Here is a 14,875-nt window from a genome sequence, read left to right on the forward strand (position 1 = left end):
TCTCCCGGCAGGTCCTAAGGGGACTTCTTTTAGTCTAGCATTGCCTTGGGCAACAGTTACCCAGCCCTGAAGTGTCTGAACTAGTTGGAATTAAGCACAATCAATGAGGCGTAATTCTCTTTCAGAAAGTTGACAAATTATTTTATACCTCTGCCACATGAGCATCTTGGCTGGGGATGACGCTATTCTAAATCCTTTATAGGCATATTTAACAAGTAGGGAACCAGCGGTTCTCCAGACAATGCCAGTTTGAATAATTAATTTACTTTGGCAGTAAGATCCCTCTGGTTCAGTTCTTCACAGTCCATCTACTATACCTATAAGCTAACCTATTTCAAAGGAAGCTTAAATGATGACATGAGAGAGATCAATATAATATTCTACATTTATTTTGCAGCCTTTCCACAGCTTGTGACTTCTCCTCATTACATTAAATCACATTACACTGCTCGGCAACATATACATCTATCTCTGCGGTGAGGCAGTGCCTTTACCAGTTCTCACAAACTTCACAGAAGTGGATTGTCTGGCACTCGATTCATGCCTTTTATTTATCACAGCACATGAAAAACATCCTTGGGTAACAGCAAAATCAACACACGTGATTAAAATTCATTTATTCAGTCTTTTTGCTGAAATAATGTGAATAGGGAGACGATATTTCTCTCAAATACGATGGGTGAGTAACCCAGTTCTGCAGTGTACCACAGGTTAGTTTTTCATTCAGTGTAGGAGATCATGACATACTTGGAGTGATGGTACGTGTTATCAGCAGCCGTGAAGTGTCCCTGCATTTCTTTTCAATAACTGCGTCAAGTGTTATCTCCCCCTATGACAAAGTGCTAAACAGTGATTCATTACCTAAACATGAATTGTATGCAGGCATATCACTCTTTTAAAGCTGTAAGAGTGTTTCACAGCAGCACCAAATAAACACATGAGAGGCCTTTCACTCTCTCTCAATTTAGGAAGCACAAGAGATTGTGAATCGAATGCTTTGGTGCAAATGAACGGTTCGGCTATTGAGTGGGCATATCCATATGTACGGACACATAAAGTTTTGCTGTGTCTCCCAGCACAGTCTCAAGAGCGTGGAGGCGATACCGGGAGACCTGTTGTTCATTGTACATTAGTTAGTAGTTAAATATGTAATAGACTGTATGCATGTAATAGAAGAATGAATGTTTATGTGAGAGAACAGTACAGACGACAAGCCATTTACCACATTTTGATTGGCTGGAGAGCTGGATGAGACAAAACATTGTTTACAACATTAACATAACATTGTAAGCAATTATTTGAAGGATTCTGAAATACTGTATCAAGGTCTGCCTTGATATCAAGAAAGATGAGAGCAACAGGGCATTTTGTCTGCTTTGTCTGCTTTCATAAGCATTCATTAAACAAATGAAGACATCCAAACAGGACTTCAGTCCTGTTATCCGAGTTCCCTTTTTTATTTGTGTCCAATAGGTCTTGGTATTATCAGACATTCTGTAGCCCCCTGGTAGCTGAATGGTTATAGTCCATGCCACAAAACTCAACTCCTGTGGGCAATCTTTATTTCATGTTGTGCCTCCAGGTGCATCTCAATTTTCTTATCCGTCCCTCCTGAACCGGAAGTGTGTGCTATCCTACAGACCGTCCCACTGCTCTTATTTGTGCTCCGAGCAGTGAGGATTGAGAAGCGAGAACACATGAGAGCAGCTTTCAACGTGGTCTTTTCACCGGCCGACATGCCCCCTTAGACGCTGCAGCAGAATATCACCGAATACAGAGGGAAGTAATGAATAAATATATAAACTTATTCTGTCAGTTGAAATGGTTCATGTGCCTCGGGGCAGGCATAATATACAGTGCACATTATGAATACACAGTGTAAATACACAGTACATGGTATAGATACACAGTACATGGTATAGATAAACAGTACATGGTATAGATACACAGTATGAATACACAGTACTCAGTATTGATACACAGTACACATCATGAATACACAGTACTCAGTACATAGTATAGATATATAGTATAAATACCTAGTACTCAGTATTAATACACAGTACACATTATAAATACACAGTACTCAGTATAAATACACAGTACATAGTATAGATACACAGTATAAATACACAGTGTATAAATCAGACTAAAGCTTGTTCTTTCTGTGCAGCTGTTTGTTAAACAGGTAACAGACACTAAATCACAGGTGCAGTTTGAAAAAATCCGTATGAACTTTAAAGAGTTTAACCAAAGCTTCATTTGCAGAAAATGAATAAGCAAGATAACAGCAGGTGCATCACATGTCACATATCCTGACATGTCTGAGAAGAAATAAAACTGTGAGAATGAAACAAGAACTAAACTCAAACAAACCACAAAACCAGACCAGAGAGCTGATACAAATCAAGCTGTTAGAGCATCTCCAGAGATCAGCGGCTGAGAAAATAAAGTGAACGACATAAGTAAGTCTCTCTTTTAAAAGAGCTGTGCGCAACCACAAATGCGGTTCATCAGTTTGACTTAATTGATTATTTAAATCTCTCAACAGTTATTAGGTCTTTGTTATTTAAAACATTAAATAACACATTAAACATTAAATACATATATATATATATATATATGTAGCCGGATCATAAAGGATAAGATCTGACACACTGAAATATATTTTAGAGGATCTTTAATACCCCGGCTGACCTCAAACAGGGACAGCATTAATTTGCTAATTTTGAGACAGACGTTTATAACAATCAAATAATAAAAATAGAAATAAAATCCTGTTTCTTTTCCTTTCTGACTTCTGACTTAATTTATAACTGTCAGTACAAAACAGACAACAACAGTGGCTGTATTTCTATGTAAACAGAGAATAAACATACATTAATACATTTCTCAGCCACACTTCTCATTTTAACACATTTTACAGTACACATCAGTTTTTAACTCATATATACTTCATGAATTAACTTAATGTACACCATGAATTAACTCTAAACATTAGGAATGAACTCATATGTAAATATTTTTACATCCCTTTTATAACATATATTTTTGTAGTACTCTTAAATCAACTCATAATACACTTTAATCACAAAACAAAATCATGTGCTCACTTACTCTTTTCCTAGCTTGTAGCTTGAGAGCCTCACCCCTCTCCTGGATGTAACACACACAGCTCTCTATCTCCCCTCTACATGGGTGATAACATGCATATCATAAACAAAAGTTTGACCATGAAATTATCTTAATTAACATTTTGGAAACGTATATGCGGCCACTTACGCTGACCCGTGGTCCTCTAGTTTTATTCCCGGTGCAGTGGACACAATATAAACACACTCTTTACCGACGACAAATAAACGTGAAGTTTCTGGTCACCAATGTCAGTCTGTCGGCTCGGTCTCACTCTAATTCTTTAACTGCAACAAGTATTCTCTCTGTGTTACCGGATTTATCCGTGTCTCTTCATACACACAAGGAATACACACTTCACCATTGCCCGTGCTGAGGAGACTGCTGTTCGCGCGCATGAAGTCTCATGTGATTTTGTCATTCTCGCGAGATCTCCCACCAGGCTGGCCCGAAAGTGAAACTACACATCCCATTAGGCACAGCACGTACAAAGAAACACAGTAACCCCTGTCCACTTGGCTACATATATATAGAAAATGGGATGGCACTAATTAATTTAATGTCTAATGAGGGAAACATGGATGCAGTTTTGGAGAAATGGGACATACACTGCCTCACCTCTAATTCCTGTCTGCCGTTTTACTTTACTCTGTCAAGTAAAGATCGATAAATGCCCCAAAAGTTCGTTAAAAAAATGCCAGTAATTCAGACAGTGACTAGAATCATATATATATATATGTAAAGATAAAAATATGTGTATATCATGTTATAGTGCAGGGGTCAACAACCTTCCTGTTACTGATTTCCATTCTAGAATGATCTTAACGTTAATCAGTCACATCAGCCTCAAGATTAACATTAAGTAGGATTATGAGAACCAAGTCAAAATGCAAATCTACAGCACATCTGTAATTTAGTTTTATCAATATGACAGCCTGCAAAGCAACATAAAAAAATCTACCATAATCAGCACATTGTAATTATATATGCGAGCACCATAGGCTGTCATCCTTATCTAAACATCCACTTCACCTTTAAATCACAAACCAGCCAAACCCTCCATCAAAGTTGTTTATCAGCAATCTTTTACTCTCTGTAGTCACAAATGAAATGAACAGTTCATATGTCGTCCTTCTGCTTTCAGTGACTTTCTCTCATTTACAAAGTGTTGTACACCATCCAGCTCAGGCAGCTTGATATTTTTTTTTCTCCATCTGCTTTGTGCCAATCAGTAACAGAGAAGGGAGGATGGCCATTAGGGGCAATCAAACTACTGGAGGTAACAGACCGCACAACTGGCAATGGCTTAGAGAGAGTTAATTTGGCATGCGGATGAGAGGGCATCTCAGCATTTCCAAAGAACTATCTTGCAGACTTATAGCTGGTGTGCCACTGGTTAAGTGTGCCACAGATTGCCTAGTGCTATTGTTGTGTAAATTTCTGATTGTCTGAATGATAGAACTGTCACTGTTGTCCAAATCCACAATTCATTTTGACTTGAGATATTAAGGTCAGGATCTATCTTTCTATCTATCTATACACAAACACACACACACACACACACACACACACACACACACACACACACACACTTGTAATTAGCAGTATTTCATTTTGTTTTCTTTTTTTCTTTTTTTTTGGAACACGTGCTACTTTGTCACAAAAAAACATTTATGAACATTTTGTTTATTATAGTACCAACGAAAATGTGATACAATCTGCTGGGTCAAAATTAGACACACAGCAACTTGAATAGTAAATCAGATTTTCTTTGTAGCATGGCATCTTAACTTTTTTCCTTATGAGCCATTATGAATCATCAGCTGCTCTGGGATGGCCCTCTCATTGGTTGTCTGGTTTGAACACTACTGGTGTAATCATCCAGATTTTAAATCATTACTATCAGACACAATTATCTGCGCCAAACACAATCACAGTTGGGCACCCTACAGAAACAATGCCATTGGAACTCAAACTATGTAACTTTGCCAAACTATTGTATGCCACTCATCGTGTCACTAACAAAATACTTTAAACTTACTTTAAAACTATACTTTAAATCCAAGTATGGTGGTTATGCAAGCATCCAATATGCCTTGAGGTTAATAATTTGCTAACTGTATGCAGTTCCCTTTAACGACTTGCAGCAATTTAGTAAAGGTTATATATAGGACATACACTGCCACTTGCGCAAAGAAAGCATCATCTGAATGCACACTGCTCACCAAACTCAGATCCCACTCTACAAGTAGGCAGTGCTGATCAGAGCTTATTAAAGGTTTTGCAACTGCATAGTCTCCCTATACTGCGTTTGTTGCTTCAAATTGTTTAGCATCCTATGAACAATACGTGTGTGTGTGCTGTTTGTCTGCAACGGAATGTTTATGACCAGATGGCTTCTTTGGCTGCTTTGTAACTTTCTCAGGTGTGTTGTTCAGGGGCTGATTACTGGAATGTGGGCCCCAGGCAAATGTCTGGTCAAGGTGGATTCTAATGTCATGCTCAAGTTTAAGAAATAATAACGCATAATATGCTATATTCTTTTGTTGTGAACAGGCACTGCACTGGTTTATGTTGAGGGCTATGTAAATGTGTTAATAGTGTATGTGTGAAAATCAAGATTATACGCATAATTGGATGTGAATATATGGTATGTGTGAATTCAAGTTTGAGTTTGCTCATGTGGAGGTGGAATGACTTCTAATTTGCATGACCCCTTATACACATGGGCATATTTCACATGGACCAAGCACTCACATATTTATACATTTTCATGCAAATGTTAACAGATATGTTTTTTAATGCACATGGACTATTAATAACAAAACGTGAATAAAGAGCAGCGCTTGTAGCTTTGTCATACTGTGTCATCATCACAAAAGAACTCACAATACACAATCCCTATGTATAGAGAATAATCGTTCTGCATATGTTTAGTGCATATTACCAGTAAGTACACCCTTAATGTCTTCTTTAAGCCTTTCGTGTCTGGAAATGCATTCACGGCTCCACACTTGTAAGATCTGAGACTTAATTGCAACAATGTTAATCCCCTGAATCCCTCCAAGGTATGGTAGACAAAAACCTACACAGTACAAAGTGGGTTAACAACCAATTAGGAGCAGCAAATAGGTAAAGAGCAAGGAAAATTACGAGTCCCAAAACCACATCGTCTTCAAAAAGAAAAAGAACAAAACAAAGGTGACAGGTACGTGTGGATTAAACACTCAGCACTTGAAACTGCAGGCAGTCACAAAGTCCTCCTCAGTATTCTAAGGGCATCTCTTCAAATATCACACATCCAAAAATAATCTGCTGCAATGCAATCGAAAAATAGAAAATGTATATATTTCCCGTTATACTCAGGAGAATATATTGGAGAAAATTAGATTTGTATCGTTTTGGCAGCTTAACATCAGCTGCTAATGAAGACTGACAGAAATCAGGCCACAGAGGGCTGATTATTTGCTGATTAATAAGCAGTGCCTGAACATTAGTATGCTATGGCATATACAGTATAGCATCCCAGAGCTATGCACCTCTGACAGGTCTTGATCAGTTTTGATGCCAATGAAGACATATTTTTAGATATGTGACAAGCACATGAACACCCTGTTTCTAGCTATATTTCACTTTTATATTAGCGATAGGCAAAAGTGATGAATCTTCCAAAGGAACATGTGACAGACTAATCCACAGAGTGTAGCGCTCCTGGCTCAACGATCCCCCTTGAGTCTGACAGTTTGAGGTGTTTGGAAGTGTCGGCAGGTAAAACTTGTTTACACCAATGTCAGTGTGTGTTGCAGTGTTCTCCTTCCCTGAAACTTCATTAAAGAAGGAATTTATTAACAAAGCTGCAAAACAGCTTTTGGTTTCATTAAATGAATCTGTGTGGCAAGAAACTTTATTTTTGTCCCTCTGATTATGCATCATCGTCTGCGCTCACATCATTCTCCTCTTCTTCTTTTTTTTTTCCCCCTGTAATGAAACAGTGCAAAAAGATCTGTCCCCTGGTGAAATCTGGTCTCACGTGATTACAAAAATGAGATGTGAGAAAAACAAATAGTTCATAATGCCCTGCAGACCATCAACCCAGCACATTTTCCTGTTCTGAGAGTTTCAGAATGTGTGCCGATACGCAATTCATATTTGTTTATTTTGCCTCCATGTGCCCCAGGAAATGGTAATTGTTGTTTGCATATGCACGTTTGGGTATTTTGATCCATGATGATATTTTCTCTCCTCCATCCAAGGACAATTACCAAACAGTAAAGAAGATAACACTGTTTGCTAGCAGCAAAGGCATACTTTTGATTAAAAAGAAATAATGGGGACATATTTTAAACACCTAAAGCTTTGCACAGACACAGTTGTTACTGATCCCCACCCGGAGCTCAGGCTTCCCTTTGCATGGCTAATATCACTGCACTTTTTCTTTAGACATTTGGAAACCTTGTCAAAGAACCTTCTGAGAAGCAAGTTTTTTTCTTTGAACTGCTCTCTGTCTGCTCCAAAATCATGTCAAAAGTAGTGGGTAGCTTTAACAACGGATGATTTTGAAAGAAAGGATTATGTTCTAAAAAAGAAAGGAAAAAAAAAAAGTTGAACTTCACCAAAGACTTTCTTTAAAGGTACATTTTCTCTCTTTAAACTCATTCAGTTAGATTTATAAGCCTCTGCATAATCATCAACTTCGTATATTTTAAACATACCAGACAGTTAGTTGGATCAGGCTCTTGTGTGGGTTGTGCTTACAAATACTACCATTAAAGTTGTAATGATACTGTGATACTCCGCAAAGTGAATAAAGCACTCAGCTCACAGTGTACTAAAAAGACAGTGATTGGTTCCTGAAGCATCCTTTGTAAAGTCTGGTTGAAATGCATCTTTGACTTGACTTGAGTCGGATGCTATTTCGGAAAACTGAAGAGAGTTCCCACAGAGGTTTACACTGTACCTGGAAGCTCTGGGCTACACTGAAACAGATGCTGAGGTACGGTCGTCATTGCTCCTGCATGTGGCCTGTGAAGAAGCACTTTCGTTTTTGCACTTTCTCTTTTGCAAATGAGGAGGTACAACAACATTTGGCTGCCATAATGCAGAGGTTTGAAACATAATTCAGTCTGAAAGAGAACTTGTCAAATGAATGATACATGTTTTTCATGTCTGTCCAGGGAGACTGAGACTGAAGTCTGTCAGTCCGTAAGCAACTGAACTCAGAACAAAGGCAAAGTCTTTTGATTTCGGTGCTTTGGAGTCGTCCCTAATCAGTGACAGAATAGTGACTGGGATTAATTCCAACTCCATGAGAGAGACGTCGCTGAGAGAAGTTGACATGTCTTTGGAGGAAACTAAGCATTTTTCAATCATCAGAAATGACTAAGGCACAGCTAAACAGATGCGCGGGGAAGATAAGCACGTCCAAAAGAGAAAACATGCAGTAAAAGAAAGACACAAAGCACAAAGGAATGACAAAAGAAACATTTAAATGCCAAAGGTTTGGGAATCAACATGCACCATGAAGCTCTCCAGCTTCTGTGGAGAAATGAACCATTTTGCTTGGATGTGTAATGACAGTGATAAAGGAAAACAGCTTGCTATTGGTGCAGTGCATGCAGAATAAACAGATCAGAGTGACACAAAATCAGAAACCAGAGGAGTGGACTGCAGATGTGACAATTGGGCTTGGCCTGCGTAGCAGTAAAACACACCATAAGGCTGAGATAAACTCTGCATTGGAAATTTACAATAGAGCAATGAAGGATGTTTCTGTAGGACTGAATGATATAGAAACATACACTGATGGAGATCTTGTTGACACTAAAGAACAACATAAGAGACTGAGGCCGGCTTCGGAATGAGCCAGGGTTCAGAACCTGAAACTAAATTGCTACGAATGCAAAGTAGGACTGGAGGAAAGCAAATATCCGGGACACATTCTTTCAGAAAATGGACTGAAACTGGATGATAGCAGGAAGATGAAAAAGAAGTTAAACAAAATCAGTGTTGTGACTGCGGTGTAAAACTGCTGGACAAACACTCTACTGGAGACTGAGAAGGAATCTGGACTTTGGACTCTGGAAGTGATGAACGACCTGCTTGCGCAACCAAGATCATACTCGGTGCAGACTCCAAATGGACAAATCTTCAGGAGAAACACAGAGTTCCTCTAGAAAACAAGACTGCTGCAGGAAACAGGAAACCCTAACCCGACACACACATGCACACAGTCGAGATACTGACAATGTGCCATGAAGTGACACGCGTGTCCAGAGATAAGTCACCTGTTAGGACGTTGTAGTTTCTGCACTGTCTTCATCAAAGGTGTTGGCATGCAGTTTGTTAATAAAAGACTCTGCAGAGGCCAGGCCACTCTCTGGTATTCACAAATCTATGGCAAAGTTATACTCAATGCTTTGCCCTCTGCTCTATCACAAATCATCATGAACCTTCGATCTCAGAAATCTACAAGTAACCTAACCACTTTCTCTGCCTGTGCGGGCCTTTTTAGAGTCTCTCTGCCCGCACTGTCCTACTTCTTCTAATTGGTCACATTGGTGGCGTGAACGTCCATCTGTCCAATAAGCGAAATGGGAGTTGATCTATTTTCTCCATCTGGAATAGCACATTTTCTATAGATCACCTACCCACGCTGGTGTCACTTCTTACCCCCTAAAGCTGACTGGATCATCTCTCTGTCTCTCTGTGGAAATGCATATATGTGAACATCTCCAACATCTGGCCTGAGGGCCAAACTCAGTTCACCTTTAAAACACACAGAGCAGATTAATGGCTCTGAAGGCTCCTGGACATGTAAACCCAAACATCGCCACATTCCCACACTCACCATCAGGAAAACAACGTGTCACTGTTAAATCATAGCTCAGAATGTGGTGCTGAACAGACACCTTGACATCAAGTGGGAGAATAATAAGACCCATAAGATACAGAGAGGTCAATGTGTTGGAGATTACAGACTGATTACTGGAAGTAACTATCGGCAAGTTGAAATATTGCATTGACCCTTGAATAGACTTAACTTGATGTTTAGGTCTGAGTTTGTACAACACCTGTTTAGTTTCACCTTGTGTGAAAACTCACCCCAGCAATGGGTTTCCATGCAGTTTCCTAGTAACGTCAACTAATTTGGGATTAGTGTGTGAAGTAAACTAGTTGAGCAACGTGTGTGCGAGTTAATCACACATGTAACTTTGCATCAAATGTTGTGCTTTTTATTTTGATGTCTGTGGTTGATATGCTGTTGCCAGGCCATATGAACTAAAATGAGGAGAAATGTATAGCAGGATTGACAAAGCGAAAGGGTCCAGATTTAAATGACAAACCAGACATGGAACAAACAAACGATCTTTCTCTTTTTGGTTTCACCAACACCTGAGAAAAATAAATGGATCCTGAGCTGTACTCTGCTATTTCCACCAGCATATTGATACTGTAACTTTGTCCGTCTGCTGTTTGGTACTGGTTAGGTGACAGAGGTTTGTTTATCAGAGCTTTTCTGAAGGCAGATGCCTAATCCAGCTTGATAAGGAGTCAATGCTGGCACTTACCAATCCAAAACAATGTGCGTTTGTGTGTATGTGCATAGAGCAGCATCTTATTCATTGTCACTTAGCACATTGTCTTTGCTGCCCCTCACCTTTCAATTTTCATTGTATCAATTTTTCACTTTTTTTTTCTTCCCTTTTAAGGTTGTAATTACTTCTAAGGCCTTCCTAAAATGTCTTGACATTTGGCATGGATCTGACGGATACATCGGTAGATGGATATTATCAGGCCATATTTGCTTATCGGCCTATCAAGTTCAGGTTCAAGGCCTATCAGATTTCCAGTGAAATACACACTGTTTCAGCGTAATTTTAGACAGTATGTTAAAATGTAAAATATCCTAATGCCATTAATTATCATTTTGCACAAATGCTTGATAAACACATTTGAGGAACATTGTAAATAATATGCGCAGATATATTGATTTGGGACTTTTTTTTACTGAATAAATGCGTTCAGCTTTTGCCCCCAAATTGATCAGGCTTTAATCTGAGGCCATCATGGCAGCCCCTTTATTTCATGTGAGCGGATCAGTTAGTGACATTTTCACCACAGACCAACAAAAAGGTGAAACCAAACATGCAACACTAGCTGCTCTGTCATCTCAGCTGTAGTTTGAATGTGCAGAAAGTTGCACGTTGTAGCATGAACTTTTTCTTACTAAGCCAAGAAGATAACAATGTTCCTCCTGTCTGCCTGTCTTGTTATGTTGACCGTAGCAGGTAGGGATGACTGGTGATCCTGAAGCTACTGTTTTCACATTGGATGTCTGTGGCACCACTGTTAGAATAGTGGATTTTGATGGTAACTGTTTGTGGCACATACATCACCAATTTCATCTCTTCTCTTTTCATCAGTGCAGCCCTTGTACAAACACACTAACGCAGCTGCTCACAGGTCCAGTACAATCTTTTGAACACCCAATTCTGCATTCTTGTAAAGGCGGTTTCTTTTTAAAACATCCTTTAATCACTGCATGTCTATTCTCAAACTGTTACGCACAGCCACCAGTTATGTCCCATGTCAATCTGATGCCTTCATGCTCCTCTGCACACCCCTGAACTGTCAGAACCGAGTGTGTGTCTGTCCAGAGGCTGTGTCTGCTGGCCTTGGCAGAAGGGAATCTTGCCTCATCTTAGTATTTACAGTAGGATAAGCCCACAGGCCTAATTGGCATGGTCAGTGGTGAAGCATATGCACTTTCCAGTGGGAGCCCATCTGACAGGGCCACTTGCTGATGATTGCCCACATAGTCTCCATATGTGGCAGACAGAAGGGCCAGTACGCACATTGCCCTTCAACTAGTGAATCCAAGGCCGGCTCATACCTCAGCCTTTTAAAGGACTTCAGCCATAATCTGAACACCTTTCACGCCATGCACCCAGACAAATATACACACAAAAACAGCCTTACAGGGCAACTCTGAGCTTTAAAAGCACAACTGCCCCCCCACCACCTTCACCTATATCCAGAGGGATACAGTGACACATACACAGAGGCACACAAACACAGAGCAGAATGACCCAGAGATGCTAAAAACATAATTGTACCATTACCCTCACCTTCACCCCTCTCTCTCACACACGCACACACACACTCAGCCTTGCAGTAGAAAATGGTGTTGCGATTTGACGAGAGAGAGAGAAACAAGGAGGGGAGTGGGCAAAAACTGAGAAAGGGAGAAGCTGCGTGGTGCGAGTGTGAATTCAGCCTCCAGCTGGGCAGCTAAATGGACTTGGTCAGTCATTAGCATGCTAAGGTCTAGTCCGGACATTTAAGGTTATTCATTCCCCAGGCTAATCCTTCCTGAATTGCTCTTAATCAATGCCTTTTTGCTACTGGTTGTTGGCCTGCTGGTTATTTTCCACAACATCCTCAACAACACTCCAAAACCCTGCCAGCTACACCCTGGCTGAGTGCACCACACGTTTTCAGTGTTTTGGGGGCTGCAGATGTTAGTGCATACATAATAAGCTTGATCACAGGAGCCCCAACCTGGCAATGTAATTCCACTACCCAAGGTGCATCTGTTCTGCTTGTACTCACAGGAACCCCATGCTGGCAGAACTGTTTCACAAAGTCACACAAGTCATACAGAGGCTTGGTTGCTGCCGCAGTAACAGAAATCAAAAGGCAGATGGGCCAAGGGGAAACAGTTGGATATTGGCCGTGCACAGCGTGGCACATGACTTAAAGGCAGCAAATGAAAAGTGTGTAGATGCTGTTATTTATTGTACTCCATACACAGGGAACTAGTTTCAGTTTCCCCGATAGCAATGTTGGAGATACGTATTTTCCAGCGCACCACAAGTGTGTGCGGATAGATGCGTTTCCATTGGCAGCATCTCCTCTTCACCCACACCATGTCACCTGACCACTGTGCCGTGGGTTACCCACAATGCATAAGGGTCATCAGATACCCGAATCAGAATCAAAACAATAATATCCTTGGGGATTTTGTTATCAACATGAATCATTACTCGTGAGCTGGAGAGGCTGGAACACTGATACTGTTGAATATGTCTCCAGTCTAGGTCAAAAGCTTACATACACTTGTAAAGAACATGTATATAATGGCGGTCCTGAGCGCCAGTGATTTCTACAGCTCTTATTTTTTCTGCGATAGAATGAGTGGAACACAACCTACTTTGTCACATAAACATTCAAGAAGTTTGGTTCAATAAATCATTTATTATAGGTCTTCTGAAAATGCAACCAAATCTGCGGGGTCAAAAATACAGATACAGCAATTCTAATATTTGGTTAAATGTCTCTTGGCCATTCTCAGTTATTTAGGTGCTTTTGATTCACATCCACAATCTTCTGGTCATCCTCTGGCTTAATGTTCAACCTCTCCTCTTGACAGACTCAGTGAAGTTCAGCCAGGTTTGTTAGCCTCCTGGTACAGACTTGTTTCTTTCAGCACAGTCCACATGATCTCAATGGGGTCTTTGGGAAGTCCATTCTAAAACCTCAATTCTACCCTGAAGGTTTCACCTACATACTCCGAGTGACTTTCCTGACTTGCTCAAATCAATAATGCACTCTTTCAGATCAATGCTGAGGTCCTTAGACTTTCCCATTGTAGATTTTGTGGCTGAGTATAATGGCCATATCAAACAAGTCCTATTAAAATGGGCCCAGAACAGTCATCAGCTGTTATCGATCATCATCACTCAGAAGAGGAGGCCATGCTACAAAGAAAGTTTGATTCCTGCAACTTTTTAAAATCACCAAAACTGATCATTCAAGTTGCTGTATGTGTATTTTTAACCCAGCAGATTTGGTCACATTTTTTAGAAGACCTGTATTAAATGTATTATTTAACCAAACTTCATGAGAGTTTTTTGTGACAAGTAGCATGTGTTCCACTCATTCCATAAAAAAATGAGGGCTTGAGAAATTATTGGAACTCAAGTTTGACAAGATATACAATCGTTACAATTCATTGTTAACATTTAACCAAGACTGTATATTCAACTGAAACTGCAGCATTCCCTGTAAAGATATTTTTGACTCCTCTGCTTCTTCGGAATTTTATCCATTTCAAATACACCTCCAGTCACAAAGTAAATAGATTGTGAGTTTCCGCGCTGCTTTACTTCTTTTATGCTTAGAGCAAAATGTGATGTTTCTGCCTCTGTTTTTCCCCCAAGACTTTGGCTGACCCACTTTCCCTCATCGCGTGCACCACAAGGGTGTTAACAGAATAAGGAATATTTACAGTGGAGTGTTTAGAATCAGTTTGATATGTTTAAGTAATGCGTTTGAAGCAATTAGAGGAGATCACTCTAAGTAATGCAAAGTATATATGGTGGATGCTGTGGATGGAGATCCCTGGTGTTGACTGAATGAGTTTTACCCTGGCAGAGACATTTTAGAAGATGAATGTCTTGTCTTACGTGGTGATCAGTGTCACAGAATTAAAACTGATCAAGGTCCCTAAAAAAAAGAAAGAAAAGTAGTAATGGTTTTAAAGACAGTTAAATGACAGTCGCCAAGTGCACAAGATACATTTTTGTTAATGAAATGTATTCTATGTTTCACGGAGACGAAAAATAACAAAATGTAGAGTCTGCTTTTTATGCATATGGTCAGTGGTAAACATACCTCAAAACGACACGTCTGAACCAGTGCAAAATTAGCTGATGCGAGCAGCCCCGAGGAAAATCTGATG

The 14,875-nt window shown here is 39.9% G+C and overlaps 1 protein-coding gene and 1 long non-coding RNA gene across 8 annotated transcripts in view; one reads left to right on the forward strand and one right to left on the reverse strand.

Moving 5' to 3' along the window:
• LOC119026073 (VPS10 domain-containing receptor SorCS1) overlaps positions 1–14,875 on the forward strand; it is a 183,179-nt gene that overhangs the window by 74,833 nt on the left and 93,471 nt on the right. The window lies entirely within an intron of this gene.
• On the reverse strand, positions 551–3,378 carry LOC119026105. Its single transcript, XR_005077043.1, has 3 exons — positions 3,283–3,378; positions 3,118–3,190; positions 551–2,439 (listed from the first exon to the last, which is right to left on the reverse strand). It is a non-coding gene; the product is annotated as an uncharacterized LOC119026105 (long non-coding RNA).

The sequence above is a fragment of the Acanthopagrus latus genome, chromosome 1, assembly GCF_904848185.1.
Source record: "Acanthopagrus latus isolate v.2019 chromosome 1, fAcaLat1.1, whole genome shotgun sequence".
NCBI classification, from domain to species: Eukaryota; Metazoa; Chordata; class Actinopteri; order Spariformes; family Sparidae; genus Acanthopagrus; species Acanthopagrus latus.